This window comes from Haematobia irritans, chromosome 3 (assembly GCF_050003625.1).
Source record: "Haematobia irritans isolate KBUSLIRL chromosome 3, ASM5000362v1, whole genome shotgun sequence".
Classification (NCBI taxonomy): domain Eukaryota; kingdom Metazoa; phylum Arthropoda; class Insecta; order Diptera; family Muscidae; genus Haematobia; species Haematobia irritans.
This window is the reverse complement of record NC_134399.1, coordinates 34,889,161-34,915,030: the sequence shown is the minus strand read 5'-3', so window position 1 is coordinate 34,915,030 and position 25,870 is coordinate 34,889,161. Positions and strand designations below refer to the sequence as shown.

General features: G+C 32.4%; 1 protein-coding gene across 5 annotated transcripts in view; it reads right to left on the bottom strand.

Moving 5' to 3' along the window:
• raskol (Ras GTPase-activating protein raskol) overlaps window positions 1–25,870 on the bottom strand; it is a 679,447-nt gene that overhangs the window by 294,588 nt on the left and 358,989 nt on the right. The window contains exon 1 of one of the 5 annotated variants that reach the window (XM_075300489.1): window positions 8,000–8,192. The exons of the other annotated variants lie outside the window; for them this stretch is intronic. The gene's annotated coding sequence lies outside the window, so the exon portion shown is untranslated. Of the gene's footprint in view, window positions 1–7,999; window positions 8,193–25,870 lie in introns of those variants that run through there. 5 annotated transcript variants of the gene reach the window in all.

Genomic DNA, 25,870 nt, shown 5'->3' with positions numbered 1-25,870 from the left:
ATAGAAATAAAATTTTGAAAACATTTTCTATAGAAATAGAATTTTGACATAATTTTGTATAGAAAAAAAGTAGAATTTTGAAACAACAATTTCTATATAAAAAAATTTCTATATAAAAAAATTTTTTGAAAAAAGATCTATAGAAATAAAATTTTGAGAAAATTTTCTATAGAAATAAAATGTTGACAAAATTTTTTATACAAATATAATTTTCACAAAATTTTTTATAGAAATAAATGTTTACATAATTTCCTATAGAAATAAATTTATGACAAAAGTTTCTATTAGAATAAAATTTTGACAAAATTTTCCATAGAAATAAAGTTTTGACAAAATTTGCTATAGAAATAAAATGTTGACAATATTTTTTATACAAATATAATTTTGACAATTTTTTTATAGAAATAAAATTTTGGTATAATTTTCTATAGAAATAAAATTTTGACAAAATTTGCTATAGAAATAAAATTTTTACGAAAGTTTCTATAAAAATAAAGTTTTGACAAAATTTTCAATAGAAATAAAGTTTTGACAAAATTTGTTATAGAAATAAAATGTTGACAATATTTTTTATACAAATATAATTTTGACAATTTTTTATAGAAATAAAATTTTGACATAATTTTCTATAAAAATAAAATTTCGACAACATTTTCTATAGAAACAACATTTTGTGAACATTTTCTATAGAAATAATATTTTGAGAAAATTTTCTGTAGACATAAAATTTTGACAAAATTTTCTTTAGAAATAAAATTTTTACAAAATTTTCTATAGAAATAAAATTTTATCAAAATTTTCTATAGAAATAAAATTTTGGAAAAAATTTCGATACAAATATAATTTTGAAAAAATTTTTTATAGAAATAAATTTTGAAGAAATTTTCCATAGAAATAGAATTTTGACATAATTTACTATAGAAATAAAATTTTGAGAAAATTTTCTATAGAAATAAAATTTTGAGAAAATTTTCTATAGAAATAAAATTTTGTCAAATAAATTTTGAAAAAAATTCTATAGAAGTAAAATTTTGAGAAAATTTTCTATAGAAATAATATTTTGAGAAAATTTTCTGTAGAAATAAAATTTTGACAAAATTGTTTATAGAAATAAAATTTTGACAAAATTGTCTATAGAAATAAAATTTTACCAAAATTTTCAATAGAAATAAAATTTTACGAAAATTTTCTATAGACATAAAATTGTGACAAAATTTTTTATAGAAATACAGTTTTGACAAATTTTTCTACAGAAATAAAATTTTGTATAGAAATAAAATTTTGATAAAAATTTCTATAGAAAAAAATTTTGACAAAAAATTCTATAGAAAAAAATGTGACAAAAATTTTTATAGAAATAACATTTTGGCAATATTTTCTATAGAAATAAAATTTAGACAAAAATTTCTATAGAACTAAAATTTTGACAAATTTTCTATAGAAATAAAATTTTGACAAAAATTTCTATAGAAATAAAACTTTGACAAAATTTTCCATTGGACTCATTTTCACTAAGAGATGTCGTCCAACAGTTGTAGCACTGTTTTATTTGGATTTTGGGGCTCATTTTCCTGGGGTTTATTTTTATACTTCCATTGGGGAGTTATTTCACAACGAAAAATCTTCCTAAATTCAAAATGAAAGAAATCCTTAAAATTTTAGTTTTTTTTCCCTGTAGACCAAAGTGTGGATATTTTTTTTGTTGAGGAAGGTTTCATGGGAACTTATTTCACGGAATTGGGACCCATATCTGAATTAAAATAATCCCTAAAATATGAAATAACTCCACAAAAATCGCTGTTATTTTCCATGTAGACCAAATTTTATTTTGTTGAGGGGTCTCATGGGCCTTTTGTTGCCATTTTATTTATAACAATGTTATCAAAACTTAGCCATGACATGTTATAACCATATTCTAACTTTTTCTTCTCCTATGCTTCCTTATTGTCAATCATATAAATTCCTATATCCAAAAATTTCCCAAAAGTCATTCATTTTATTTGAAACATTTTTAAAAATATTTCCCTTCAATGGATTTTTGTCCTCATTATGTGTCAATTATAGCATTTCTCGTAATTTTTCTATTTTTATTTTCCATTATTTTTTATTTTTTTTTGTTTCCTTGGCTGTAAAACACCCAATATATACTGGAGATACAAAGACGAAGTTCATTTGAAAAAGAAATCCACATGGCTAATTTTACACTTGCTTAATTTTAACACCACAAAATAAATTTTCAGCTTCCTTATGATACACCAACAAGTATGACGAAAACTCTTTTTACATAGATAATTATTTTGGGGTCTCTCTCTCTCTCTCTCTGGGAAGCCCCTTTGGTAAAACAAAAGGGGTTTTTAAACGCTTGAATATTTCATAACATGAAGAAAAAAATAAAGATTTGTAACATTGCCAAAAATAAAAAACAAAAACTAAATTGGCAAGAAATCTAAAAAACTAAAACTAGCGTCCCCCTTTTTAGTGCGTTTCATTTTATGAAAAATGTCATGAACTTGAATTCAAAAGGCGAACACAAAAATTTGCCTGCTACTTGATTTAGTAGGAAAAACTGAGAACTGGTTTTCTGTAGTTGGTAATTTTTGAGTTGGTACATTTCATAGGGTATTGAACTTGGTCATGATGACGATGATGATGATGATAATGAGGATGATCATAATAATTTATACCGAGTAGTTTTCTTAAGTTACGTGCCATTTAATATGGTTCTTTTGAAGTACAGACAAATGTAAGACCGACGGACGGACGGACGGACTGAGGGACAAATGAAATCTTCGAGAAAATGACGAATAGGCATTCACATTGTCGCTTTCAGTGTAGGGTTTATGTTATGGCTTATTTTCTTTTCTCTGTCAACATTTTGTATTTCTCCTCTTTCAAATGCTTATAATGATGATGTTGCGTTTCTGAAATAGTTCATATCCATCATAATGAGGAATGAGTTCAGTTTTTTCCCTTATGAATGTTCTACTGGGCCTCTGTGCCAGTGTCCGTCCGTCCGTCCGACTGTCTCTTTCGATTCATCCGTTTGATACGCAAAGATGTCATACGCTTTAGAAATGTGACAAAAGTTTTGTTAGAAAAATTTCAAGCGAAAACACAACCAACAACAACTAGCTTCGGATTGTAGGACTGTGGACTATAAATTGTAGACATCAAGACTGGAAGATCTACACACAAAGAAAATTTTCTTAAAAAATAAGGCAATTTCTTTTCACGAGAAAAGAAATATTTTTCTTTAAGACAATGAAATTGTTCATTAATACTATGAAAGGTTTCGTTATTTAACAGAAAAATAATTCCAACAATGAAACATTTCATTGTATTTATCAATTTCTTTAATACAAAGAGGATTTTTCTATCAGTGTAGGTTGTGCGTATAGTTGCAGGCATCCAGATTGGAAGACCTACACACAAAGAAAAATTCTTCAAATATTTCACACAACAAAAATGTTTCATTCGAACAATGAAAATGTTCATGAATAATATGAAATAATTTGTTACATAATAGAAACATCATAACAAACACAAAACGTTTCATTGTATTTATGAAATTGTTTCATTAGCTCCATTTTAACGGTAAATTTTGTAGGATTTTATACCCTGCGCCACACTGTGGAACAGGGTATTATAAGTTAGTGCATATGTTTGCAACACCCAGAAGGAGACGAGATAGACACATGGTGTCTTTAGCAAAAATGCTCAGGGTGGGCTCCTGAGTCGATATAGCCTATATAGTCAAGTGTGCCAAATTTTATTGAAATCGGTTCAGATTTAGATATAGCTCCCATATATATCTTTCGCCCGATATGGACTAATACGGTCCCAGCTGCCAGAGTTTTAACCCAATTTGGTTGAAATTTGGCACTAGGAGTATAATAAGTAGTGTAGTCAAGTGTGCTAAATTTTATTGAAATCGGTTCAGATTTAGATATAGCTCCCATATATAGCTTTCGCCCGATGACCACAGAAGCCAATTTTTTGCTTCGATTTAGTTGAAATTTTGCACAGAGAGTAGAATTAGCATTGTAGCTATGCGTGCCAAATTTGGTTGAAATCGGTTCAGATTTAGATATATCTCCCATATATAGCTTTCGCCCGATTTACACTCATATGACCACAGAGGCCAATTTTTAACTCCGATTTAGTTAAAATTTTGCACAGGGAGTAGAATTGGTATTGAAGCTATGCGTGCCAGATTTGGTTGAAATCGGTTCAGATTTAGATATAGCTCCCATATATATGTTTTTCTGATTTCGACAAAAATGGTCAAAATACCAACATTTTCCTTGTAAAATCGCCACTGCTTAGTCGAAAAGTTGGAAAAATGACTCTAATTTTCTTAAACTTGTAATATATATATACAGTATGTCAAGAAAGTGTTTTTACAATAGGATAAAAATTATGTTTTGTTCCAAAATTAAATATAATGAAATTTTAAAAAATATTTTATTATGTATTTTGCAAAGTATACATACGTACACAGCATTGCTGCAAAAAAATAAAATATGTAATATTTCAATTTATCTGGAATTTGAAATATTTGGCAATGTCAAAAAACTTTCTTGACATACTGTATATATATATATATATATATATATATATATATATATATATATATATATATATATATATATATATATATATATATATATATATATATATATATATATATATATATATATATATATATATATATATATATATATATATATATATATATATATATATATATATATATATATATATATATTAAATTTTCTATGGACTTAAAATTAAAATTAAATTAAGTTTTCTATAGAAATAAATTTTCACAGAATTTTTATAGAAGTAAAATTTTCACAAAATTTTCTATAGAAATAAAATTTTGGCAAAATTTTCTATAGAATTAAATTTTTGGCAAAGTTTTCTATAGAAATAAATTTTCTATAGAAATAAATTTCTGAGAAATCTTTCTATAGAAATAAAAATTTGACAAAATTTTATGTAGAAATAAAATTAAAAAAAAAAAAAATTCTATATCAATAAAATTTTGACAAAATTGTCTATAGAAATAAAATGTTGTTAGATTATTTTTGGGGATCGGCTATATATAACTATAGACCGATATAGACCAATTTTGGCATGAATGTTAGAGGCCATATATTAGCGCAATGTACCAAATTTCACCACGTACCAAATTTTAACCGAATCGAATGAACTTTGCTCTTCCAAGGGGCTCCGGAGGTCAAATCTGGGGATCGATTTATATGGGGGCAATATATAATTATGGGCCGATGTGGACCAATTTTTGTATGGTTGTTAAAGACCATATACTAACACCACGTACCAAATTTCTACCGAATCGGATGAATTTTGCTCATCCATGAGGCTCCGGAGGTCAAATCTGGGGGTCGGTTTATATGAGGGCTATATATAATTATGGACCGATGTGAATAAAAGTTTAAATGGCTGTTGGAGATCATATACTAACACCACGTACCAAATTTCAACCGAATCGGATGAATTTTGCTCATCCATGAGGCTCCGGAGTTCAAATCTGAGGGTCGGTTTATATGAGGGCTATATATAATTATGGACCGATGTGAACCAAAGTTTACATGGTTGTTGGAGACCATATACTAACACCATTTACCAAATTTCAGCCGGATCGGATAAAATATGCTTCTCTTAGAGGCTCCGCAAGCCAAATCGGGGGATCGGTTTATATGGGGGCTATATATAATTATGCACCGATGTGGACCAATTTTTGCATAGTTGTTAGAGACCATATAATAACACCATGTCCCAAATTTCAGCCGGATCGGATGAAATTTGCTTCTCTTAGAGGCTCCACAAGCCAAATCGGGGGATCGGTTTATATGGGGGCTATATATAATTATGGACCGAGGTGGACCAATTTTTGCATGGTTGTTAAGGATCATATACTAACACCATGTACCAAATTTCAGCCGGATGGGATGAAATTTTCTTCTCTTAGAGGCTCCACAAGCCAAATCTGGAGATCGGTTTAAATGCGGGTTATATAATTATGGACCGATGTGGACCAATTTTTGCATGGTTGTGAGAAACCATATACTAACACCATTTACCAAATTTCAGTCGGATCGGATGAAATTTTCTTCTCTTAGATGCTCCGCAATCCAAATCGGGGGTCGGTTTAAATGGGGGTTATATATAATTATGGATCGATATGGAGCAATTTTTTCATGGTTGTTGGAGACCATATACTGACACCACGTAAAAAATTTCAACCATACCGGGTGAATTTTGCTCCTCAAAGATGCTCCATAGGTCAAATCTGGGGATCGGTTTAAATGGGGGTTATATATAATTATGGACCGATATGGAGCAATTTTTGCATGGTTGTTAAAGCCTGGGTACTTACTCCACGTACCAAATTTCAACCAGATCGGATGAAATTTGCATCTCTAAGAGGCTCCGCAAACCGAATCTGAGCGTCGGTTTACATGGGGGCTATACGTAAAAGTGAACCGATATGGCCCATTTGCAATACCATCCGACCTACATCAATAACAACTACTTGTGCCAAGTTTCAAGTCGATAGCTTGTTTCGTTCGAAAGTTAGCGTGATTTTAACACACGGATGGACGGACGTGCTTAGATCGAATCAGAATTTCACCACGATCCAGAATATTGCCCATGTTCCCAAATCCACTTCCAGGTGAATGTGAATCAATTCCACGATTTTCGTGTCCTACAATCCACTTTCAACGGAATTTTCGTGAAATCAATTCACTTGCAAAAGTCTTGGTGAAAGTTGAATTATGTCCAAGATGTGTATATTTCCGGTTAAAAAAAGTACTCGCGCAAAAAATTTGAAATGTTTTATATTTTATTATTTATACATGCGTTTTATTAAAACTGCGTCATTTTTAATTAAAAAAAAAATAATAAATTATAATAAATCTATTGATTCCACTTATTTTGATTTCCGCCTTAGTGAATTTTTGGGTGATTTGTGCAACCCAGCTGGTTACAGAAAAATTCAAAAAATAACGTGGAATTAAGAACACCAAATTTTCACGTTCGTGGATTTGACGTGAATAGTGGAAGTGGAATAGAAGTGGATATCGGAACATGGGTGTATATATACATCATGGGGTATTAGAACAATATTTCGATGTGTTACAAACGAAATGACAAAGCTAATATACCCCATCCTATGGTGGAGGGTATAAAAAAATCTATAGAAATAAAATTCTGACAAAATATTTTATAGAAATAAAATTTCCACAGCAATTATTTTGTACGAGTATCATTTAAAATGGTAACTGAAATTTAAAAAATATTTTTTCTATGTAATTTGTGATTCCATAGAAATCTGCCTATGACTTTTATGTTTAGAATCTCTTGGACATTTGTAGATGGAGCAAACAAAAAACTAACCAACAACAAACGCAACTACGCCTACAGTCATTTTATTGTGATATGATGTCGTTGTCATTTCACTTCATTTACGGTTTTTATTGAAATGATGCTGATTTTCTTAGATTATCCATGATGGAGTGGCATTTTGTTCTTTAGTTTGGGTAGGTTGATGAACATCAAAAACAAAGAAATGTTTGAAGGCAAGTTGTAAAGCATCCGCTTTGAAATCCGTATGATATCATTGCAACGAAATTGGAAAAATTGGAGATAAAAACGAAAGAAAAAAAAATGATGCGAAAAACTTCAAAGAGAAAGATTTCAATCGATCGGCGATAAAATTTCCAAGTTTTTTGTTTCTTTGATTTATGTTTACAAATACGAAGAATAGAGATAAGGCTCATCAAATACTAGCCATCTCCTACATATTTCTTATGGTCATTGGTAATCGTGGACTAAGCTCTAATGTCCCATATTTAATTGTCATTATTATACATTTGTTTCTAATTCCAAAATACACAACTTGGAATTTTTTTTAATTTAATTTAATTTTCATTCGATTTCCACCAGCGAAGTTCAATAGACTTTTAATTACCTTTAGCTATTTAAATATGTATCACTGAAGCATTCTCGAATTATTTCGAATATAAATTCTAAACAAATTAGAAACGGATATTATTGTTTAGCTTTTTAATACACTCATATGTATGAACTATGTGTACAATGTATTCATTGTATTTTAAGAAAATGTTTAAATATTTTATTTGAAATAATGTTGGCTTATTTTGTGGCCTGTCAGAGTAATACAACAGACAACGTGATGAAATACAAAAGTAAACAAATTAGAGTACTTGTCGGAAGAGTAAAGAGAGAGTGAGTGAGAGTTGAAAAGAGTGGACAATTGAGTTCAACGTTCAACATTGTTTATGCCACTAAATAAAGACGTAGACAGCGGGCGTAAATGCGTCACACGCTTTGATAATGTAAACAAAGCAGCTGATTGATTGTTGAAGATCCTTTGGGTATGAGGAAGAGTAAGTAGTAGTGTAATATTTTTATATTCAATGGGTACAATATACAGAGTGGCTGATATGTAATTCAATAAAGTAAGTATATTTTTATTTTTGAAAAGCAATTGTAGGAAATTATATCAACTATTCGTATCAAATTATAATATCCCAGCTATGGTTAGGTTAGGTTAGGTGGCAGCCGATGTATCACGCTCACTTAGGCTATTCAGTCCATTGTGATGCCACATTGGTGAATTTCTCTCTTATCACTGAGTGCTGCCCGATTCCATGTTAAGCTCAATGACAAGGGACCTCCTTTCTATAGCCGAATCCGAACGGCGTTCCACATAGCAGTGAAACCACTTAGAGAAGCTTTGAAACCCTCAGAAATGTCACCAGCATTACTGAGGTGGGATAATCCACCGCTGAAAAACTTTTTGGTGTTCGGTCGAAGCAGGAATCGAACCCACGACCTTGTGTATGCAAGGCGGGCATGCTAACCATTGCACCACGGTGGCTTCCAATATCCCAGCTATGAATTTAACATGGGCTTGTCATAGGACGGATGTTCCAATTTCGTCAGCCGATGCACTGAATTTGCATCACTTCTTAAGGTTTGATTCGAATACAGTGGTTTGGGTGTGAAGTAAAAAGCTTTGCAATATTTATCCAAATAAATAATTTTTATAGGTTTTTATAATTTTTAATGCATTCTAACGCTTGCCTCAAACGTTCGCACTCAAATATTTTGAAAAATTCGCAATTTTTCTAGTATTGCATTAGTATTTTTATACCCTCCACCATAGGATGGGGGTATATTAACTTTGTCATTCCGTTTGTAACACATCGAAATATTGCTCTAAGACCCCATAAAGTATATATATTCTGGGTCGTGGTGAAATTCTGAGTCGATCTAAGCATGTCCGTCCGTCCGTCTGTTGAAATCACGCTAACTTCCGAACGAAACAAGCTATCGACTTGAAACTTGGCACAAGTAGTTGTTATTGATGTAGGTCGGATGGTATTGCAAATGGACCATATCGGTCCACTTTTACGTATAGCCCCCATATAAACGGACCCCCAAATTTGGCTTGCGGGGACTCTATGAGAAGCAAATTTCATCCGATCCGGCTGAAATTTGGTACATGGTGTTGGTATATGGTCTCTAACAACCATGCAAAAATTGGTCCAAATCGGTCCATAATTACATATAGCCCCCATATAAACCGATCCCCCGATTTGGCTTGCGGAGCCTCTAAGAGAAGCAAATTTCATCTGATCCGGTTGAAATTTGGTACATGGTGTTAGTGTATGGTCTCTAATGACCATGCAAAAATTGGTCCACATCGGTACATAATTATATACAGCCCCCATATAAACCGATCCCCCGATTTGGCTTGCGGAGCCTATAAGAGAAGCAAATTTCATCCAATCCGGCTGAAATTTGGTACATGGTGTCAGCATATGATCTCTAACAACCATGCAAAAATTGGTCCACATCGATTCATATTTATATATAACCCCCATATGAACCGATCACCAGATTTGACCTCCGGAGCCTCTTGGAAGACTAAAATTCATCTGATTCAGTTGAAATTTGGTATATGGAGTTAATATATGGCCTCAAACACCCATGCAAAAATTGGTCCATATCGATCCATAATTATATATAGCCCCCATATAAACCGAACCCCAGATATGACCTCCGGAGGCGCTTGGAATAGTAAAATTCATCCGAATCGGTTGAAATTTGGTATGTGGAGTTAATATATGGCCTCAAACACCCATGCAAAAATTTGTCCATATCGGTCCATAATTATATATAGCCCCCATATAAACCGATCCCCAGATTTGACCTCCGGAGCCGCTTGGAATAGTAAAATTCATCCGAATCGGTTGAAATTTGGTACGTGGTGTTAGTATATGGTATTTTATATAGCCCCCATATAAGCGACCCCCATATTTTAATTCTGGCTCTCTACCACGTATGGACTAAGTCACAGTTTAGAAAACAGTTAAGAAGTTTTAAGATACCACAACCCAAGTAATTCGATTGTGGATGACAGTCTTTCGTAGAAGTTTGTAAGCTGACCGACATTTTGGTATATGTTAGTGCCAATCATACTCTCCAAAATGCGGTAGAAATGAAAAGAGGAACTTCCTTATAAAGCCATTGTTGGATGACCCGTTCTGAGTGCTTTTGGGATGTCCCTGGTCTGCGGCCGAAATGTTTGCCTATCCAGGGCTTCAATACTGTATTTAGGAAATTTTCCTAATAAATCAAAGAAACAACGGGATACGAGCCATCGGCGGCGCTTGAGATCTCAAACGGCCTATAAGGCCATCAGATGATAGACGAAAGTTGTATTTTGGCCTTGAAATCATCGACACTTTAGTAGTTTTGGTGCCCACACTTACTCTCCAAAATGCCTCAAGTGCAGGAGTTCACTTACTCTCCAAAATGCCTCAAGTGCAGGAGTTCAACTGATTGTGATCCGATGATTTTGATGGCCATTACACGGTAGAAATGAAGCGAGGAACTTCTTTTTTAGCCATTCTTGGGTGACATGTACTAAGTGCAAAGGTTCTGAGTCTATTGGAATGTTCCCGGTCTACGGTCCAAAATGTTTGTCTACCCATGGCTTCAATACCTTCTTTAGGACATTTTCCTCACAATATTCGACATTTATTTTGATCCCACGGTCAATGACATTGGTATTCATTGACCGTGGGGTCAAAATAAATCCAGACCTTTACCATCGGCGGCACTTGAGTTCTCAAACGGCCGATAAAGCCATCACTTGCTTGACGAAAGTGGTATTTTGACCCATTCCCGGTGTATCGCTGTCTGGAGCTAACCTACACTTTAGTATTTTTTAGTGCCCACCTTACTCTCCAAAAAGCCCTAGGTGTAAAACTCCAAAGGGCTGAGATCCGAAGATTTTGATGGCCATTGTACGGGAGAAATGAAGCGAGGAACTTCTGTTTTAAGCCATTTTTGAAAGACGTGTGCTAAGTGCTTTTGGAATGTCCCTGGTCGAAATGTTTGTCTACCCAGGGTTTCCCAGACTCCGCCTATTACCATCGGTAGAGCTTGAGTTCTCAAATGGTTGATAAAGCCAACACATGCTGGGCGAAAGTGATATTTCAGCCCATTCCCGACGAATCGCCATCTTGAGCTTACCGACACTTTGGTATTTTTTAGTGGTAACCTTACTCTCAAAAAAAAAAAAGCCCAAGTGTAAAAGTCCAACGGATTGAGATCCACCATCCATTTTGATGCCTAATGGCCTTAGAAATGAAATGAGAAACTTCCTTTCTAAGCCATTCTTGGTTAGGTTAAGTGGCAGCCCGATGTATCAGGTTCACTTAGACTATTCAGTCCATTGTGATACCACAGTGGTGAACTTCTCTCTTATCACTGAGTGCTGCCCGATTCCATTTTAAGCTCAATGACAAGGGACCTCCTTTTTATAGCCGAGACCGAATGGCGTTCCACATTCCTGTGAAACCACTTAGAGAAGCTTTGAAACCCTCAGAAATGTCACCAGCATTACTGAGGTGGGATAATCCATCGCTGAAAAACTTTTTGGTGTTCGGTCGTAGCAGGAATCGAACCCACGACCTTGTGTATGCAAGGCGGGCATGCTAACCATTGCACCACGGTGGCTCCCAGGCATTCTTGGTTGATGCGGGCTGAGTGCGTTGGCCACTCATTGGAGAAAATCAAACTCGGTAACTGGCCAATTTCGTGCAAGCGAAGCAACTCCATGGATCTTTCCAATCTAGGTTAGATTAATGGACTGAATAGTCTGAGGGAGTCCCTCAGACCATTCAGTCCATTTTGATACTACAAGTGATGAACTTCGAACCTCCTTTTCATAGCAGAGTCCGAACGACGTTTTACATAACAATGAAAGCACTTGGAGAAGCTTTAAAGCAGTATTACTGAGAGGCGATAATCCACCGCTGATCAATTTTTTGGTGTATGGTCAGAACTGGAATTAAACCACGGCTCTTAGTACGCAATGCGAGCATACTAACCGTGCTATGTTAAGAAATTTCATTGGGCGCTTCTTATCGAACCACACAGCACGCGTAACAATGGAGTTGTTGAGAGGAGATTTCGATGGACGTTTCACGTTCGGGACCGGTCAGTTGTCTGCCTATATCGTGCGATTTAACGCGCGGTTCTTATCGAACCACACAGCATGCGTAACAATCGAGTTGTTGAGAGGCGATTTCCGTGGACGTTTCACGTTGGGCACCGGCCAGTTGTCAGCCTATATTGTGCGATTTAACGCCTTTAGACTATTTTTATTGGAAGACAACATTAAAGCATTTATTCGTGAGCTATCGGCCGAAATGTTGCAAAGAGTATTACCAAAGTTGGACTAAACGGATGGACCCTTTGAGGCGCAGTCGCTGTCAACATTAGCATGAAATAAACTTCAAACCTTAAATTATATAAACCTTACTATCGATTCAACTAAAGATTTCATGCATTTTTTTTTGAATTTTATATGTTTTTGTTTTTTGAAAAAATTTCCCCCAGATCTTAAAAAATCACCTTTTATATAAAATTCCCTCCCATAACATCTTTAAAGATTCCCAAACAATAAATATTCCATGCCTCCATGATTCTTTGTATAAATCACGATTTTCTCAACAACAAAAAGCCACATAAATTCTTGCATAAATTCTTTAAAATTTTATTGTCCTAAAAGGCATCATCGAAACAAACGAAAAAAATAAACAAAAATCGCCAACACATGATCAAAGTGAAATTACACATCAGCCATCAGAATGTACATATGGATAAAGTACATGAAGTTTTGTACATTGGTAACCGAGTGTAAATTATTCTGTAAAACGAATCAGAAAGCCAGATAGCCACCAAAAGAAAAAAAACGCTCTGATCAAAACCGGCAAACGATTATAACCCAAAAAAGGAAACCTCATAAAGACCAACTCTAAACGATTCTCTGATGTCTTGCTCATGGTTTCTTAGCCAAGAGTCTCAGCGTCAACGTCGTTGTCACACAGACAAAAGAATACCAAAATGAAAACCGGCGGAAGTTTGTGGTTGAGAAAATAACCCAAAAAGGGAATACGCAAAAAGTTGAAAGCAAAAAAAATGCGTATTGCAAAAAAACGACAATAACTCAGGGAAAAAAACCTCATGAATGAATGTCCGCATGAATGAGAAGCAAAGAAAAAAATTGAATGTAGTAATGAATGAATTGTGAATGGTCTACAACATGGTGGTCAATTATGGAGTGATTGGAAAATTTCATGTTTTATCAACCAAATACCTGATGGTATAATGAAGAAATTCCGCAAAATCCTTGGAATAAAGTAACAATTGAATTTGTTTTTATTTAACCACTGGTGGGCTAACTAATTTCCCATCGTGTGGAATAATCTGTTTTGCTGGATCACAATAATTGAAAGGATTTTACAAATCCAAATTAGTTCCCAGCTGTTTTTTAGATTCAATATAAGCAATGTTGCTTTCATTTAGGTAAAGGAACTAAGCGGCTTCAGTCTAATTTTTAGGAAATATTACCTATCCTATGTGACTTAAATTTTTCTAAAAACTTCGAAATGTTCTAAGGTAATCCCTATTCCAAATTCAGACCCATTTCTTTATTTTATTTTATCCAAAAAATAGTACATAAGCAAGCAACAGAATATTTATTAGTGGACTTTGTGCTCATTCAGACAAGAGAAACGCACATAGATCGGAGAGAGATCGGAAGAATTTTCTTTTCTGTTTTATCGCCGTATTACCATGGAAATCTTTCGAAGAGAGATATGCTAGATGAACTAGAAGATTATGATATTTGCTGTTGTGTTTGTCTGTTGTTTCTCCTCGGACCTTGAAATAGTATGGTGGAGTTAAGCAAACTTCTCAACAGGCCGTATCCGCATTTGATCTCCAAAGGTGAAGAGCTTCTAGTCGATAGAATATTGTAGGTGAATAGGATCCGTAACTTCGGAATATGGATTGGCTCTGAAGATTGAGTTAGTCAGCCTTGATTGGGAAACAATAACATGGTTTTTTGGGAGCCACCGTGGTGCAATGGTTAGCATGCCCGTCTTGCATACACAAGGTCGTGGGTTCGATTCCTGCTTCGACCAAACACCAAAAAGTTTTTCAGCGGTGGATTATCCCACCTCAGTAATGCTGGTGACATTTCTGAGGGTTTCATAGCTTCTCTAAGTGGTTTCACTGTAATGTGGAACGCCGTTCGGACTCGGCTATAAAAAGGAGGTCCCTTGTCATTGAGCTTAACATGGAATCGGGCAGCACTCAGTGATAAGAGAGAAGTTCACAAATGTGGTATCACAATGGACTGAATAGTCTAAGTGAGCCTGATACATCGGGCTGCCACCTAACCTAACTTAACATGGTTTTTGTACTCGTTTTGGGTAAATAGTGTTTGTTCTCAGTTGGTCAAGCAATCTGGATTTCACCAGGGGCCTAGTTGTGTGAGTACCTTGGCCGATGTCTGCGAGGATTTGAGAACAGAACTAGATAGCATGAAACCACCGAGGAGCAATGCTTAGTATGCCCACCTTGCATGCTACCACTTTCGAATAAACCCCAAATAGTTTTTCTGAGAGTCTCAAAGCCTTTCTAGGAGGTGTTTTGCTCATCCTGACAAGAGAAACGCACATAGATCGGAGAGAGATCGGAAGAATTTTCTTTTCTGTTTTTTAGCCGTATTACCATGGAAGTCTTTCGAAGAGAGATAGGCGAGATGAACTAGAAGATAATGATATTTGCTGTTGTGTTTGTCTGTTGTTTCTCCTCGGACCCTGAAATAGTATGGTGGAGTTAGGCAAACTTCTCAACAGGCCGTACGAATATCCGCATTTGATCTCCAAAGGTGAAGAGCTTCTGGTCGATAGAATACTGTAGGTGATTAGGATCCGTAACTTCGGAATATGGATTGGCTCTGAAGATTTTGAGCTAGTCAGCCTTGATTGGGAAACAATAACATGGTTTTTGTACTCGTTTTGGGTAAATAGTGTTTGTTCTCAGTTGGTCAAGCAATCTGGATTTCGCCCAGGGAGAGTCTTTGTGTGAGTACCTTGTCTGCGAGGATTTGAGAACAGAACTAGATAGCATGAAACCACCGAGGAGCAATGCTTAGTATGCCCACCTTGCATGCTACCGCTTTCGAATAAACCCCAAAAAGTTTTTCAGCACCAAAAAGTTGTTAAGTTTTTCTCAGTAATTATAGTGAGATTTCTGAGAGTCTCAGTATGAGCAATACTAGGAGGAGTATTGCTCATCCTGACAACAGATACGCACATATAAGAGATATCGGAAGAGTTTTCTTTACTGTTTTATAGTCGTATTATCATGAGAGTCTTTCGAGGAGAGATATGCTAGATGAACTGGAACAGCATGATTTTTGCCATTAATTTGGACCTTTAAAATTTATACTCGGGTTAGGCAAACTTATCTACAGTCAATCCGCAGTCGATCTCCAAGGTGAAGAGTGCCTAGTCGATAGAGTAATGTAGGTAGGGGAAGTCTGTAACTTCGGGACATGGATTGGCTCTAAAGATTAAGATAGTTGGGCTTGATTGGGAAACAATAACAAAGTTTATGTGCTCATTCTAGGTAAATAGTGTTTGTTCTCAGTTTATTATAACAGGTTGGCTGATAAGTCCCCTGTCTGACACATAGATGGCGTCGCTAGTATTAAATCCATATTATTTTTATATAGTACCAACCTTCAAATGATTCGTTTCAAAATTTGACGTCTGTAAGTCAATTAGTTTGTGAGATAGAGCGTCTTTTGTGAAGCAACTTTTCTTATTGTGAAAAAAAAAAACGGAAAAAAAGGAATTTCGTGTTTTGATAAATTACTGTTTTCTGAAGGGAAAAAATACGGTGGAAGCAAAAACTTGGCTTGATAATGCGTTTCCGGAAACTGCCCCAGGGAAATCAAAAATAATTGAATGGTATGCAAAATTCAAGCGTTTTGAAATGAGCACGGAGGACGGTGAACGCAGTGGACGCCCGAAAGAGGTGGTTACCGACGAAAACATGAAAAAAATCCACAAAATGATTTTGAATGACCGTAAAATGAAGTTGATCAAGGCCTTAAAGATATCAAAGGAACGTGTTGGTCATATCATTCATCAATATTTGGATATGCGGAAGCTCTGTGCAAAATGGGTGCCGCGCGAGCTAACATTTGAGCAAAAACAACAACGTGTTGACGATTCTGAGCGGTGTTTGCAGCTGTTAACTCGTAATACACCCGAGTTTTTCCGTCGATATGTGACAATGGATGAAACATGGCTCCATCACTACACTCCTGAGTCCAATCGACAGTCGGCTGAGTGGACAGCGACCGGTGAACTGTCTCCGAAGCGTGGAAAGACTCAAAAGTCCGCTGGCAAAGTAATGGCCTCTGTTTTTTGGGATGCGCATGGAATAATTTTTATCGATTATCTTGAGAAGGGAAAAACCATCAACAGTGACTATTATATGGTGTTATTGGAGCGTTTGAAGGTCGAAATCGCGGCAAAACGGCCCCATATGAAGAAGAAAAAAGTGTTGTTCCAACAAGACAACGCACCGTGCCACAAGTCATTGAGAACGATGGCAAAAATTCATGAATTGGTCTTCGAATTGCTTCCCCACCAACCGTATTCTCCAGAGCTGGCCCCCAGCGACGTTTTCTTGTTCTCTGACCTCAAAAGGATGCTCGCAGGGAAAAAATTTGTCTGCAATGAAGAGGTGATCGCCGAAACTGAGGCCTATTTTGAGACAAACCCGAAGGATTACTACCAAAATGGTATCAAAAAATTGTAAGGTCGTTATAATCGTTGTATCGCTCTTGAAGGGAACTATGATGAATAATAAAAACGAATTTTGAAAAAAAATGTGTTTTTCTTTGTTAGACCGAAGACTTATCAGCTAACCTGTTATGTTCGATGATTATATCAATTCTTATGTATTCAGCGATTTCAATTCTACTTTACAATGCCTTATAAAGAGAAGTTGTCCTTTAGTTTCAGCAGTTTTTTTAGAAAGCAATGCTGATTTCAATGAGATAAAGGTATCGAGCGGCTTCCTTACATAGCCAAGTAACATCAAGTTACTTTCCAAAAGCTTGGCGAAATGCTAAAATTGCCTCTACTCCGACAAAGTTCCGTATTAGGATCCCTTTCTTTATTGCCTTTTGTATCCAAAGTTTTCGAGAAAATGGTACATAAGCAAGTGACAGAATATTTATCTATTGATTGCCACTTTTTCGTCAAGCAATCTGGATTTCACGCAGGGCATTCTTACATAGCCAAGTACCATCAAGTTACTTTCCAAAAGCTTGGTGACATGCTAAAATGTCCTCTACTCCGACAAAGCTCCGTATTAGGACCCCTTTCTTTATTGCCTTTTGTATCCAAGGTTTGCGAGAAGATAGTGCACAAGCAACTGACAGAATATTTATCTATTAATTTCCACTTTTTCGTCAAGCAATCTGGATTTCACCCAGGGCATAGTTGTGTAAGTGCCTTGGCCGATGTCTGCGAAAATTTAAGAGCAGAACTAGATTGCGTGAAGCCACCGTGAAGCAATGGATGGCATTCCTGTTTTGCATACTATCACTAAACATAAACAAGTTTTTCAACACCAAAGATGAAATTTCTGAGTTCTGAGATAAGTTCACCACCGATGGTACCACAATGAAATGAATAGTCTAAATCTTAGCGTACCAAACTTAACCCTGAAAATAATTTTACTTATTCCCCTGCCAGTATTCGAGATATTTTGTACATGACTGTATATAATAATTAAATTGGATCAATATTACCCAATGCATTATCATTGTTTGACTGCATTTTGCATAATACTTTCCCAGGCTTTTGCAACATTCTTTAGATTTTTCTATTTTCTTCCTTATTTTCCATCTAATTTCATTTTCTTTTAGAATTTTCACATGCCCTTTTTAGTACCTGTGTAGTGGCTGCTTAATCTACATTTATTTTCTAGCACATACTTCTTGTAAAATGCCTTTAGTGTCATTAGCTATTAGCTTCTTTCTCTTTTATAACATCTTTAGAGGTAGCACTCTAACTTATTAGAAAACTTCTCTAAATTACACTGAAGAAAAAATAATGGACTGGAATTAAAATAGCCCACATATCAATTGCAAGAAAATTGGAGAAAATGGGAAAGGATCTTGGTGGTAGTAGCAAATAAACGAATGAGACCTTGAAGGACTGAAGTGGAGAAAAGTTTCGTGTGAACAGTGGTTGATCACGAGTCAAGTTGTAATAGCATCAATTTGCTTAAGCTTATTTTGTAATTAAACACTTGAATAATTTTGAACAAAAGGGAATATGGTTCCAATTTCGTAACCTGGTAAGTATCCGTTTGTTATTAAATATGGGCCTTGTCGTCATCCTGGTAACAGGAACAACAAAAAAGAAGCAATCGAAAGATATTTGAAGAGTTTTCTTTTCTGTTTTATGGTTGTATTACCATGGAAGTCTTTCAAAAAGAGATATGGCGGATGGACTAGAAAAGCATGACATTTACTGTTGTATCGATATTTTCCTTTCGGTTCTTGAAACTTAATGGTAGTGTCAGGCAAACTTCTCAACAATGTTGAATAAAAATTACCTTATAGGTAAAAAATTAATTGATTTTGTTAAAAAAAAATTGATTTTTGTCAGTGTTTCTATACATGAAGTAATCCATCTCCTCGCGGTGCTGGTTCTTGCTTCATCACCATAAGGTATTTGCTTGGTTACTTGACTTATTTACATGTTATTCTTGCCTTATAATCTGTGAAGTTAGTAGCATGCATTGTTCAAAGAAGCTACAAAAAAGTGCGTCATTGTTTGTTGGCAACATCACAGTTTTTTTTCTTCCTCCTCAACTTATGGTGGAAAAGAGAAAAATACCTTTTTGTATCTAATAGAAGAGGTCCATCATAAAATTTAACACATGAGGTTGGATATGAAAAAGTATTCAATATGTAGGCTCTTTGGGTACTTCATAAGATACCTTAGCATAAATTAGCTTATACATTGCAGTAATGTAGGGCCATCTACACTGGCACTACCATCATACTTTTCGATATTTACACAGAGTCAGCCTGAATGCATTGTAGCCTATAGATATTTATTCAAAAGAGGAAAGTACAAACGGGGGAGGATTTTCAATTCGCGTCTTAGGGCTCGTTATTACCAGCTTCACTTTGGAGAATTTCTAAAAAGTCGCACAAAAAGTGTCATTCGTAATAAAAGGTGACACAACCACGGTTATCACTCGCTCCAAAAAGAAAATTTTTGGCAAATAAAAAATTCTTATTTTGCAAAATTGTATTTCTATAGAAAATTTTGTCAAGCTTTTATTTCTATAGAAAATTTTGTAAAAATTTTATTTCTGTATAAAATTTTGTCGATATTTTACTTCTATAGAAAATTTTGTCAAAATGTTATTTCTATAGAAAAATTTGCCAAAATTTTATTTGTATAGAAAATTTTGTCAACATTTTATTTCTATAGAAAATTTTGTCAACATTTTATTTCTATAGAAAATTATGTCAACATTTTATTTCTATAGAAAATTTTGTCAAAATTTTATTTCTATAGAAAATTTTGTCAAAATTTTATTTCTATAGAAAATTTTCGGGAGGTTCAAGTGTAGTTCACGTTGGGTTGAGTGAATTACCCGAATTTATTCTGATAATTGGTTGATAGTTTTGCTGCAAGTAGAGGATGCTGATGAGGAATGTGGTAATTCCGAAACAGCTGTACATCCAACCATCTTGCAGTCTATAGGGCTTTGCCCAAATAAATTTGACAAGCATACTTTTCCTCTGTTGGGTAAGCTACTCTTGTAGTTTAGTCAATGCATGGCTTTAAGCTGAGATCAAAAAACAAAAAAACAACAATAACGATTGAAGAGAAGCCAACAATAACAAACAAAACGAATGAAGATAGAGGAAGCACGCTCAAAAACAAACCCAGCCAAATACATACAAATCGATGATTTGAGTTTGGCAAAGGAAAAGAGATATGCTGGCAAATTTGTTTAGGCAGTAGCCGACTATCAAACCCTTTTTCGGGAGGTTCAAGTGTAGTTCACGTTGGGTTGAGTGAATTACCCGAATTTATTCTGATAATTGGTTGATAGTTTTGCTGCAAGTAGAGGATGCTGATGAGGAATGTGGTAATTCCGAAACAGCTGTACATCCAACCATCTTGCAGTCTATAGGGCTTTGCCCAAATAAATTTGACAAGCATACTTTTCCTCTGTTGGTTAAGCTACTCTTGTAGTTTAGTCAATGCATGGCTTTAAGCTGAGATCAAAAAACAAAAAAACAACAATAACGATTGAAGAGAAGCCAACAATAACAAACAAAACGAATGAAGATAGAGGAAGCACGCTCAAAAACAAACCCAGCCAAATACATACAAATCGATGATTTGAGTTTGGCAAAGGAAAAGAGATATGCTGGCAAATTTGTTTAGGCAGTAGCCGACTATCAAACCCTTTTTCGGGAGGTTCAAGTGTAGTTCACGTTGGGTTGAGTGAATTACCCGAATTTATTCTGATAATTGGTTGATAGTTTTGCTGCAAGTAGAGGATGCTGATGAGGAATGTGGTAATTCCGAAACAGCTGTACATCCAACCATCTTGCAGTCTATAGGGCTTTGCCCAAATAAATTTGACAAGCATACTTTTCCTCTGTTGGTTAAGCTACTCTTGTAGTTTAGTCAATGCATGGCTTTAAGCTGAGATCAAAAAACAAAAAAACAAAAATTTATTTCTATGAAAAATTTTGTCAAAATTTTATTTCTATAGAAAATTTTGTCAAAAATTTATTTCTATGGAAAACTTTGTCAAAATTGTATTTCTATTTTAGTTCTCTAAATTTACTTCTATAGAAAATTTTGTCAACATTTTATTTCTATAGAAAATGTTGTCAACATTTTATTTCCATAAAAAAATGTAAAAATTTTATTTCTTTAGAAATCTTTATCAAAATTTTATTTCTATAGAATATTTTGGCAAAATTTTATTTATATAGAAAATTTTCTAAAAATTTTATTTTTATGGAAAATTTTGCCAACATTTTATATCTATAGAAAATTTTGTCAAAATTTAATTTTTATAGAAAACTTTGTCAAAATTTTATTTCTATAGAAAATTTTGTCAAACTTTTATTTCTATAGAAAATTTTTTCAAAATTTTATTTCTATAGAAAATTTTGTCAACATTTTATTTCTATAAAAAAAAATTGTTAAAATTTTATTTCTTTAGAAATCTGTGTCAAAATTGTATTTCTATAGAATATTTTTAGAAAATTTTATTTTTATGGAAGATTTTGCCAACATTTTATTTCTACAGAAAATTTAGTCAACAATTTATTGGAAAACCTTGTCAAAATTGTATTTCAATTTTATTTCTATAAATTTACTTCTATAGAAAATTTTGTCAACATTTTATTTCTATAAAAAAATGTTAAAATTTTATTTCTTTAGAAATCTTTGTCAAAATTTTATTTCTTTAGAAACCTTTGTCAAAATTGTATTTCTATAGAATATTTTGGCAAAATTTTATTTATATAGAAAATTCTGTCAAAATTCTATTTTGATGGAAAATTTTGCCAACATTTTATTTCAATAGAAAATTTTGTCAAACTTTTATTTCTATAGAAAATTTTGTCAAACTTTTATTTCTATAGAAAATGTTAGTCAAAATTTTATTTCTTTGGAAAATTTTGTCAAACTTTTATTTCTATAGAAAATTTTGTCAATATTTTATTTCTATAAAAAATTGTTAAAATTTTATTTCTTTAAAAATCTTTGTCAAAATTTTATTTCTATAGAATATTTTGGCAAAATTTTATTTCTATAGAATATTTTGACAAAATTTTATTTATATAGAAAATTTTGTCAAAATTTTATTTCTATTGAAAATTTTGTCAAAATTTTATTTTTATAGAAAACTTTATCAAAATTGTATTTCTGTAGAAAATATTGTCAAAATTTTACTTCTATAGAAAATTTTGTCAAATTTTTATTTCTATAGAAAATGTTGGTCAAAGTTTTATTTCTATAGAAAATTTTTTCAAAAATGTATTTCTATGGAAAACTTTGTCAAAATTGTATTTCTAGTTTATTTCTATAATTTTACTTCCATAGAAAATGCTTTCAAAATTCTATTTCTCTAGAAAATATTGTCAAAATTGTATTTCTCGTATTTTGTCAAAATTTTATTTCTATAGAAAATTTTGTCAAAATTTTATTTCTATAGAAAATTTTGTCAACATTTTATTTCTATAGAAAATTTTGTCAAAATTTTATTTCTATAAAAAAATTGTTGAAATTTTCTTTCTATAGAAAATTTTGTTTAAATTTTATTTCTATAGAAAATTTTGTCAAAAATTTATTTCTATAAAAAAATTGTTGAAATTTTATTTCTATAGAAAATTTTGTTTAAATTTTATTTCTATTCTATAGAAATAAAATTTTATTTCTTTAGAAATCTTTGTCAAAATTTTATTTCTATAGAATATTTTGGCAAAATTTTATTTCTATAGAATATTTTGCCAAAATTTTATTTCTATAGAAAATTTTGTCAAAATTTTATTTCTATAGAAAATTTTGTCAAAATTTTATTTCTATAGAAAATTTTGTCAAAATTTTATTTCTATAGAAAATTCTGTCAAAATTTTATTTCTATAGAAAATTTTGTCAAAATTTTATTTCTATAGAAAATTTTGTCAAAAATTTATTTCTATGGAAAACTGTATCAAAATTTTATTTCTTTAGAAAATTTTGTCAAACTTTTATTTCTATAGAAAATGTTGGTCAAAATTTTATTTCTATAGAATATTTTGGCAAAATTTTATTTATATAGAACATTTTGTCAAAATTTTTTTTCTATAGAAAATATTGTCAAAATTTTATTTCTATAGAAAATTTTGTCAAAATTTTATTTCTGTAGAAAATTTTGTCAAAATTTTATTTCTATAGAAAATTTTGTCAAAATTTTATTTCTATAGAAAATTTTGTCAAAAATTTATTTCTATGGAAAATTTTGTCAAAATTGAAAATTTTGTCACAATTTTATTTTTATAGAAAATTTTGCCAAAATTTTATTTCTTTAGAAAATTTTGTCAAAATTTTATTTCTATAGAAAATTTTGTCAAAATTTTATTTCCATATAAAATTTTGTCAAAATTTTATTTATATAGAAAATTTGGTCAAAATTTTATTTCTATAGAAAAAAATTGTCAACATTTTTTTTCTATAGAAAAATTGTCAAAATTTTATTTGTATAGAAAATTTTGTCAAAAATGTATTTCTATGGACAACTTTGTCAAAATTGTATTTCTATTTTATTGCTATAATTTTACTTCTATAGAGATTTTTGTCAAAATTTTATTTCTTTAGAAGATTTTGTCAAAATTTTATTTCTTTAGAAAATTTTGTCAAAATTTTATTTCTACAGAAAATTTTGTTAAAAATTTATTTCTATTGAAAGTCAAAATTTTATTTCTATAGAAAATATTGTCAAAATAGCCTAATGGAAATCAAAAGTAACTAGTTTTCTAGCTAATAGCTAATTTTAAATATTTTTTTTAGCAAATTAACATCAAAAATAGGTCTAGCTATGAAATAGCTAAATTGGCATCACTGCTTACAATAGACATATTTCGCTGCATACTTTTAGGCCTAATTTCGATTATTTGTTAAGACTTCTTAACAGGATTTGGGATCAACGTGCCAACGCTTGAAAAAAATGGTCAATTTGCTAATAAAGTTCTACAACTTTAATTTCTAAATTTTGTCATTTGTCATTTTTTAATATTTTCTAAATTTTCCATTTAAAAAAACATCTAAATATATTTTCATATTTTTATTTTTTAATCATTTTGACTTTTCCCTTGACTATAAATACTTATGGAGACCCTAGTTAACTTCATGCGTCAACTCCAAGTACTGTAACAATATTGGCCACTTCTCTATCACTCTCTGATGCTTGAATACCTGCCTGCTGTATTGCATTCAAGTCTGCCTTAGACATGCATTTTTTCCACCCATTCATTGTATTGCGATGAATGTACCGGGGGCCACCACATTGTTGGGAGGCTTTTAATTGTGCCTCCTTATACTTCCTAAAAAGTTCATTAGCTTACTGCTAAATGTTCCGCCAGTTTAATTTTGTGTGATTAATTGTCTGTGGCAAACATATGGGTTTGTATGCAATCTTTCAAAAAATAAAAATGTTCCCAGGTGTTCAGAATGTGAAATGCATATGGATTTTTTTTTTTTGTTTTGGTGAGAAGAGGTGATTTATTTCAAATAAATGTGGTCACACAAAACAAAATGTGAAAGACAAAAAAAAAAAAAAAAAATAAGCAATAAAAAAATATTGTCACATATTATTACAATATTATAAAAAAGTATTAAAAAAATATTGCCTACGATTTCCAACATAAAATTATTTTTTTACACAATTGTTAGGAAGATATAATAAAATTTGGACAATTCATTTCAGAATTCATATAATTTTTAAATTAAAAAAATACGTGATCTTATATGGGTCTAAAGACATTTTTGCTATTATCTCCAAATTTTTTCTTCAAAAATTTTCTTAAATATGTTGCAAATTATTTGTCGTGATTATTTATCATATTGGCTTTTGTAATATTGTTTAGTTAAAATTATTTTTTATTTTTGTTTTTAGGGTTTTTTATAGTGTATTGAGCTTAAAACTCCCAACAACATTGATAGAATTACGCTTCACTGAATTTTTGCTTTCATATTTCAGTCTAGGCTCGAATAACTTCATCGTTACGCTTTAATACACAAAGTTCCTATAGCATTTTTTGTTTAGATCAGCATTATTTTTTTTTCTTTGTTGGGTATTTCCTTTTATCATGTCCTCAAGTGTTTCTGGTGTCTCATATTCTAAAATATTTGCGAAAACAGATAATACCACCTGTTCCATGTTAGGAAATTCCCATTGCTTTACAAAAAATTAAAGTTTATTATTTTTTTTTATTTAACGACTTTTTTTACAAAACCGAAACAATAAAACTGCAAGGTTTTGTTTTATGATGTTGAAGGAGTTTATAATTTTAATATGGCAGTTTAAATAAATATTTACGATAAATATTTTTATATGGCATTATTTGCGTGTGTGTTATGTAAAGGTGAAAATTCTAGATATGCGGGATTTCATAAGGTTATGGTCGTTTGAGTTATTATATCTTAATGACGTTTAGTTATATTACTTAAGTAAAGACAAAATCTAGCTCTGTGTAAAGCCATTAATACGCATCCAATACATGAATATGACGCCATTTTTTATACCCACCACCATTGAATGGTGATGGGGGTATGAAAGTCTGAAAAGAAACGAAATTTTCATATGAAAAACTTTTTTTCATAAAGGAGCT